Raw genomic sequence first — 8964 nt, forward strand, 5'->3', positions numbered from 1 at the left:
TATGATAGAAAACAGAATAACAATGCTAAGGGTTTAATTGGTATCGTTGAGAACTTAAAGTTTTCTGTGTGTGACGTTTTGACACGTATAGCAGTTCGAGCAAAGAACTCACCGTAAAGACAAGAATTATGGTTGGGAGTTAATACTTCTTTAAAAGTATTGTTAGGAAACGAGTCAAGACAATCAAGTACATTCATTAGTAATTAAATACCTGTAAAACACAAGAACAAGAGATAGAATCTATTTTTTTGTATTTCTTTTTTCCAAATCTGTTCACTCCACACGCCAGATCGGTAGGTGGCGGTAATCACTTGTTTATTGGTGTGCCAAACCGCCATAAAACACCAGAAGAAGAACTCACCGTAACTCCAGAGTATACGTCAGATCGCGGATTCATATGCAGTTATTCATATGTAGCGTTTATGTGGAAGTGAAAGTCCGTGACAAGTAAGTTTTCTTCTATGTTGTTGTCGTTAGTGATGGCCAAATGAGGCTTCCTGAACCACTGAGGCTTTCCAGCCCATTGGTTTGCCAAAAGGTTCAGTTACCCGAAGCCTCATGAACAGTGTGCTCTCTAGTGACACCTGGTGTGGAAAGCAATGTATTGTACAAATCTATTCATTCTGAGCAACCAAATTGTCATGGTGTGGGCTTTATCTATTGCCTGTGTATTAAATAAAGTATTTTACTCTGCTTGTGTAACCTATGTACACACAACTCATACACACACAACTTTGTATTCAATCGTTCAGTAGTTCTTTGGGTTATTGATAACCGTGAATGCCCCGAATGAGTGTAAATAAATTATTATGAGTGCAGTGCTGACTGGGAATGCAATAGTGCAATGCTTATTGAACTAAGGGGTGCATAGTGCAATGCTTATGGGACTGGAAGTGTGAAACAGCAAACTGCAACACCCTTTCACAGGGCACTGATGATGCTGGACAACATAAGACGGTCAGTGCCAGCTTATATAAATTGGGATATTGGAGCTTCTGTTTGTTTCAATATCCCAATGGATCCTCAGTCCTCCTAGTCTAGTCTTATAATAATAATAACAACAGCAATACTATATATAATAATAAAACTAATACTTATATAGGCTATATATATCTCATAATATATATAGCAATATAATTACGTATTATAGGTATTAGAACTAGATATATGCTAATTTACTCTAATGATCTACTTTCCTAGGCTATGTATAATTTACTCTAATAATCGTCTAAACTAAGTGTAATATAATATATAATGGCTATGATATATAATGATAACTATACTACAAACTCGCCACTACGTACAACCAACACCTCAACACCAATGCAAACGTACTGCAAAACGCACAAGAGGCGCGAGTTTCGAACCATTTTTATCCGGAGGCGACACTCAGAGTGAAGCAATGACGTATTCAACAGAAAACGAGGCCTCGTTTGTCATCGTCACGTGATTTTGAGTTTGAGTGAAATTTGATAATGTTTTATGAGCAGGTGCCGTTAGCATCGCGGCTAATATGTTTAATGTTTACTTGTTTAATCTTTCAAAAGTGCAACATTTCTGCTTAATTATTGCTTTACTAACAATACAGTATCATTTCTATATTCAATTTATTATTGTTGTTTTGTAGTATTTACTTCATTATGCAGTTTGTTATTATCTTATGCTGATATTTATTGGTCATATATCAGTGCGTTGTGTAACTTAATGGTAAAGTTAGTTGTTTATCATTGATGTTTGTAATCTCTTATGTTTTTTACATGTTATGTTTAGACAATCATTATTTATTATTTCTGTTATCATGTTTCAGAATATTACCTCAAGTACACCACTATGTGAAAATGGTCACTCTTGTGCAATACATGACCAAATCTGATGACTCCCAACTCCCCGACCAAAGTACTGCAGCAGTCAATAACATATCCACAAGAGTTAAATGGGGCACTTTCTATATGGTAATATGGAGAATTGCATTCTACACTCTAAACAGATTAAAAATGTTGTTTTGATGTTAGAAACAACACAAATAGTGTTAGTTTTGGGACAACACACTAAATGCATAGTCCCAAAACAGACAAATCTCTGTTATTATTGGAACAACACATTTTGTGTTACTTTAAATACAAGTGTTGTCACTTTTATTTTTTTTAACACAAAGTGACACATAATATGTTAAAATTGCACATAATGTGTTAAAGCGCATAACACAAAAAATGTGTAAAAAAATTAACACATGCTTTTACAGAGTGTAATATTAATTATTAAATAATTAACTGCACAAGTAATTTTTACTTAAACCTAAACATCAGTATGTTATACCTACTGATTAGTTAATCATTTATCTTAGTAGTGACTACAGTGTTAACCATTTGTTCTGCATTTCGATTTATTTTGTTTGTGGGCTTGTGTTTGTCATAGCAATATCAGGTACCACATGCAGCATGACTTGTTTAATCAGACTATTATTTTATTAACTAATTCAACTTTACAAACAATGCTTTGTCTGTCAAAGTCATTTATATGTGCAACATCTGACAGCATTGAATTTTCATCAGCCATTACTCCAGTTTTCATTGTCACAAGATCCCTCAAAATCATTGTAATATGCTGATTTGGGGAACATGAACTATTCTTATTATTTTAAGCAAAATTATAAAGAACTATAATTTTTATAGTTTTGCAATACATATATATTACAGTATTGTTAAAGCATGCTTTTAAGATATTTAAAAGTATAAATTGTAAAGTCGTTTTATAGAACACTTTGAAAGGAGTTTGTCTTAAATGCTTCTCTATTATAGCTGTCCTAGTTATCTGTATCAGATGTTTCTTTTGTCATGTTCATCAAAAAGCCAATACACTTACAATGAAATATTTCTTTTCTTTCCTAGAGAGTTCAACCTTTCTGTCTTGAGAGATTCACACCTTTCAGATTCCCAGCTTTATGATATTGTTCAGAATTTGGTTGGAGAAAATTAGGAGATTGGGGCAAATGCTGTTCGGTCCAGGCTTGCAGCTATAAATATTCGAGTGCCGCGAAGGAGACTTGGACTGTATGGTTAGAGTAAATACTTTTTACCTACTTAGGTCCCAAGCTTTGGAATGTTTTGCCCAACAATGTTCAATTTAAGTCTAAACTAAAGACATATCTCTTTAACAAAGGATTCACATAATTCGCCTATTAAATATACGTATGCCGCAATAGTTAGCTTGTCTGGAACAGAGCACACTTTCATCCATTATACTGTATGACATGCTAATAGGTTTTTGTTTGTCTTTCCCTGTCTCGTCCTAGAACCAAAGGACACTGAGACTGACAGACCCAGTTCCTGCTGCCATGAAGCTCATCACACCATGATCTACTGGCCTCCCATCATCGTGATGCCCTGCCAATGTCTGACCAGCAACCACCCGCTGCTTCCCTTTATTTCTAATTCTTTTTATTCTTAATAAATCGTATAGTATAGTTTTTTATTGGATCGCGTAATTCTGCTTAGTGACAACCAACCACTTATTTTAACTTTTAATTTAAATGATTTAAACCTTTAACAATAATTCCCATACATTTTAAGAATATAGAAGGCCTATTCAATATATAGGATATATTTTCTAGGATCAGCTAGGTCTGGGTCTCTCTCAAGGGTTTTCTTTCTCCCAATGACTTTTTCCCCTATAAGGGTTGTTTTCCTTAGCCTGACTACGTCAGACTTTGTACTTCCGCTAAATTTCATTACGCTTCTGTACTCAGTCTGAGATACCTCCCATTCAAACCGTTTTCCTCAGGTCTCAAAACAACCGGCGAATCAATGAACAGAGGGCAGGCTGAGAGCCGTGACGTAGACGCTAAGCGCCGAATGTACGGTTGTAGTTTGTAGTGGACATGGAGGCACAGAAAGCTATTTGCTCTGTTGTGGAGAACCGGCACTTGCCAACTTAATCCCGAACAAGAAAAGTGTTTGTTAAACATTTTGAATGGAGATTATGTTGTTGCCCTACTCCCGACAGGTTTTGGGAAAAGTTTAATTTATCAACTATTATCGATCGTCAGCGAGAAACTGTGTGCAGCACAGCTTGACGTGCACAACAATCGAGATATCATGGAAGGAAATTTCATTGTTCACAGTTAATGGTGGAGGACGCGTGGGCAAACATTCTTTGGTGACGTTCCTGATTAACCAGAAAAAAAGGTAGGAAGATTTAATTTACATATGGTTATGGCCGTCTGGTGGAAGAGTTTGAGAGGAGAGAGGGGCGTTCCTCCACTTAGACGTGAGTGGAAAGACACCGTAAGGATAGTGTTCAACTAGCTCTGGCCCGATTTACTTTACATAATCTGCAGAAGTCGTTCATAGCCATGTTAACTTCGGTATTTCGCTCGATGGGTTTGTTTTCACATCATGCGTGTGTTTTACAGCAGAAATTTTATGCGGCTGAGCTGGCGCATAACGCACATCATATCCAAACGTTATGTGATTGGCTTACGTTTAGACCAATGATTTTAAACTTCAGACAAGCCCCTCCCATGAGAAGGAAAACGATTGTCAATTATGCCCAGCCAGACTCTGTCTATGAAGCGAAGCAAAATAGCAGAGGATGGTTCTACCAGGCTATGTTTTCCTAGGAGTTTTTTAAACCCCTTGGGGTCGGCTTACATTAGCTTAACTTAAAGAGTTACATTACATTATTACTCACTAGTACGGTTTAATCTGAGCCGCTGTACTTTGTTGTCCTATAATTTTTCTCTTGTTTTTATTAAACAAGTAACCCAACTGGAGCTGCACGTAGAGCATTGGCCCAAAGACTGCACCGAAGAACCTACCGTGTTGCAGGTCCCATCTCATTGTGGCACAGTGATGGAAACTACTTAATCTTAACATGTTTACAAATTTGAATGTTTTCTTAAGTCCCTGTAAAGTCAATTTTAAAAAATTGTTTCTGAACACATTATAAATGTTTAAAAAATGTATTGCAGAAATACACAACAAAGACTGTAAACTACGTAGTTTTGAATTGCAGAGTAAAGATTGTGTATTTCTGAGTTCAGGATATTTTAGATGGTCCTAAAATGGTTGCTCGATAATGCACTTGAGCCACCCAGCGTGGCCCCGCCCCTAACACAATTGTGACCATCCATTCAGGTTGAAGTGGTATTTGAAAGTTGAGAAAACAGTAAGTGGGTGTTGTTTCAGCTTTGACGGCGTACATACCACCACTGTTTGAGAGCACAAAATACTGCCTATTTTTCCAAGATTTTGATAACTTAGTTTAATTACTTGGTGTTTTGCATGCAAAGTTGGTTGGTTAATAACACATTTTTCCAAATACATACTTTCAGATATCTCAGTGCAAGTTATTTTCAGTTAAGACAGCTGAAACTTTCATTTTAGTTTTGCCTTAAGCCTTATCTGTGAAACCGGGCATTGGTGTTCTACATGCTAATGTTTGATTGTTTGGTTTTTAAATCTTATGTCACACCCTAAATGTGAATATATGTATGCTTATGTGTGCTGCAGTGCATCATTTTAAATCGGCAGTTACAAACTAACTAAACTAAGTTCAGATGACAATAAAGAAAGTGTACAAAACTGTCTGTATTCATTTTCAAGACATTTAATTTTCCCAAAGAAAATAAGTTTTTCTACTGATGAACATGTATACATTATAAAATTTATATATAAATATTTTAACATTTAAACACAATCATAGTACTACCATGTTGTGGCTTATTTTTTATTAATTTAATATATACCTGCACCCTTTACAACATTATGCAGTTGTTGTACAGACGGTATTGGTCAAACTGAAAGAGTGCTTATAGTACAAACAATAGGACTACCAGATAAACACTTCATTATTAAGTACCAGTGAAGCACTTTATTTCCACTTTAGACATAATTCTTTTTTGCATTGAAAATGTCTTTCTCTAATCTGATCTGTGATAGTAAAAAGAGAGAAGCTTGCCCACCACAAGCCACTGAAATGGTTAAAAATCCATGTGTCTTTCTAACAAGTGCAGGGTGGCTCTTACATATCACTGACTGATGTTATCTTTCTGATTAATGTTATCTCCAAGTGCACATACACCAAATGTGCAAGCAATAGGCTTAGTAACGTGTCTTTACTGAGACATTTAAAACCCTCCATATACACTTACAAGCAAACCCTGCCAGATATTATGAAGTACCAGTGAAGTGCTTTTTTTCCACCTTCCATATATATATATATATATATATATATATATATATATATATATATATATATATATATATATATATATATATATATATATATATATATATATATATATATATATATATATATATATGCTTTTGGAATCTGATCAGGGATAGCAAAAGCAAAAATAAAACTTGCTTGGCAAAAGGTGGAATCGAACCCGGGTCTACCGCGCCAAATGCGGGCGTCACCAGCCACACACCACTGAGCCTGATAAGAGAAGTTAGTGAAGTTTCAGTTAATGTACATAGTGCTTGACAACAAGTTGGGCAATTTGTGTAAGTATAGACAATCTTATATTTTATTTACAGTATTTTACATTATAGCCAACATGTAAGAAGGAAAAAGCACAAAGAAATAAGTTGATCCTTAGCATTTTACTTGCATTTTGGTGTCATAGCCTAGAAATGGACGGGAACCCCCTAAGCCTACAGTAATGGTTTAACCCAACTGCCCAGCAGCCAATAGGAACTCATCAGGCTCACTCGTTGAAACTGGTCATGTTGCCACGAGGGCCAAAATCGCGTGAATTTTCACACGTAAACAACGCGTAAACAACGCGTAGAATACGCGTTGTTTGCGCGTAGAATACGTGTTGTTTACGTGTGAAAAATCGACACGTATTCTATGCGCAAACAACACGTATTCTACGCGCAAACAACACGTATTCTACGCGCAAACAACACGTTGTTTACGTGTTGTTTACGTGTAAGATTTTGCGCGTTTTTGAGCTTCACGGCCTTCCATATCCGCGGATCGCGCGCGCGTCTCACCAAACGGACGAGGCATTTATAGTTGACGCGCTCGCTGTTGCACTATTTTTTGAACCACCAGGGGGCGACGCGAGCAATAAAGTCAAAAACAAACTCAAAGAAGAGGATAGAAGAAGTCGTCCGCTGGAACAACCCGAGATGGGTCTGTCTGCGGACCGCAAGAGAGGGGCGTGCCGTTAAGGGGCGTAACTTTTAGCAGGGGGCGTAACTTTAAGTTGTCCAAGTTACACAGAACCACGCGAGACGTCAGGACGAGATGTTGTCATTCTGTCTTCTCTTCTGCCCGCATAGAGATACGGTGGCTAAAGGCGTTATTAAAGTTGCTCATCCAAGCGACTTCATGTTTGTTCGTACCAATTTTAATGGACGGGAAGCCGACTGACGAACATCCTTTTCCCGAGAAATGGTTCGGCTACGACACATGTTAAGAAGTCACGCCAGGGGCTGAATTAAGGTCGACCGTTTCAGGTAAGCTCGCTAACGTTAGCTATGTGTTGTTAGCCTAATGTTAGATTTGTGAAGTCTGTTCTATTGTGACGGGTTTCAGAAGACCAAAGTGACAGATTACTGTTCCCATGTAAAAAGTGTAAGATTTCTCTTTAACTCTGCGTTGTGCTTTATCATGAATTTACTGGAATCCACTCGAACCCCACACTCTCTACACGATGGTCTTAGACTCGTCAATAAATACACGGCAAGCAACTGTCAGTCGATGAAAATCTTCTTTACTGTAATATTAAACAAAAATCACCCTTTTAGTGGTTTCATCATTAACTGCAGGCATATGTGACCTAGATAAAACGTGTAGTAGCATTAGCATTAGCCACAGCTTCACTAAAGTTCACAAAACACCAAATAGCCTTTTAAATACTCAAAATATTACCCATAACTACTTTACAAACATAAAATACTTAAAGACTAATCTTATTTTACATTAAATCTGCATCTATATCTTTTATATTTTATCAAATTGCACCGAGGCAAATGCAGACTCACCCACAGCCAGCAGTACCCATATCAACTGCTGTGTTGCATCATTTCTTGTTTTAACATTTTTTCTCTTCTGCAGTTCTCATACAAACCACTAGAGAGCACCAGTACAACATGGAACTAACTGTTGAATTCATAAGAATTCACAATAAAACTAAATGAAAACTATGTACAATTCTAACTCCGTTACACTCACCCCCACTGAATTCTTGTGAATTAGTACAATTGTTAGTGCTCAAATACAAAATACCCTTACATACACAATACAAATATAGAGATACCTACAGGTAAGTCAAACACAAAGTCATCCCAAAGGATGAAGTGGAAAGAGAGGTGCGCATAACTCTCAGACCAACTCCTGACAGTAAGATGCCCATATACATCCCACAAAACTCTATAAAAGGGTATACATGTATGTATAATTGCACAAAGTATGTCAAAAACAAGAAATAAAAAAATAAACTTTGTTTCATGTGTCTCCTTATTCAGACAGACTATGTCTCATTCGTGTACAAGCATAAAGAACACAATCATAGCATGTAAAACAAAATCAAACAAACAAAAACATTCAAACAGTCTGAATTCTGTGATTCTGCATTGACACAACATTTTGTCCAGACATAGTGTATAACAGTCTATTTACAGGCTTAATGAACCGTCCAAAACGAGACCTGTGTGCAACAACACTCCCAGGGTCAGGAATTGATACTACATTTGTAACCTCTGTAGAAACATCAGTTGAAGGAATTGGATTCACAGAAGAAAGAAGACTTACAGATTTGACTTCACAACTCAAATTCCCACGAACACTTGAACCATCAGTCAGGTCATCATGTAGACTCACAGATACATTGCTCAAAGAAACAACTGATCCCAGCTGTGAACATTTGTCAGGCAACCCAGAAACCCAGTCAGAAGTTCTTTCACAACTTTCAGATGTAGCACATGATACATTAGCATCAATAGACAA

The 8964-nt window shown here is 36.8% G+C and overlaps 1 long non-coding RNA gene across 1 annotated transcript; it reads left to right on the plus strand.

Annotated features, from left to right (window-relative positions):
* Positions 1-320: 320 nt before the first annotated feature.
* Positions 321-3227, plus strand: LOC135747235 (uncharacterized). Its single transcript, XR_010531811.2, has 3 exons — positions 321-447; positions 1808-1952; positions 2889-3227. It is a non-coding gene; the product is annotated as an uncharacterized lncRNA (long non-coding RNA).
* Positions 3228-8964: the final 5737 nt, after the last annotated feature.

This window comes from Paramisgurnus dabryanus, chromosome 1 (assembly GCF_030506205.2).
Source record: "Paramisgurnus dabryanus chromosome 1, PD_genome_1.1, whole genome shotgun sequence".
Classification (NCBI taxonomy): domain Eukaryota; kingdom Metazoa; phylum Chordata; class Actinopteri; order Cypriniformes; family Cobitidae; genus Paramisgurnus; species Paramisgurnus dabryanus.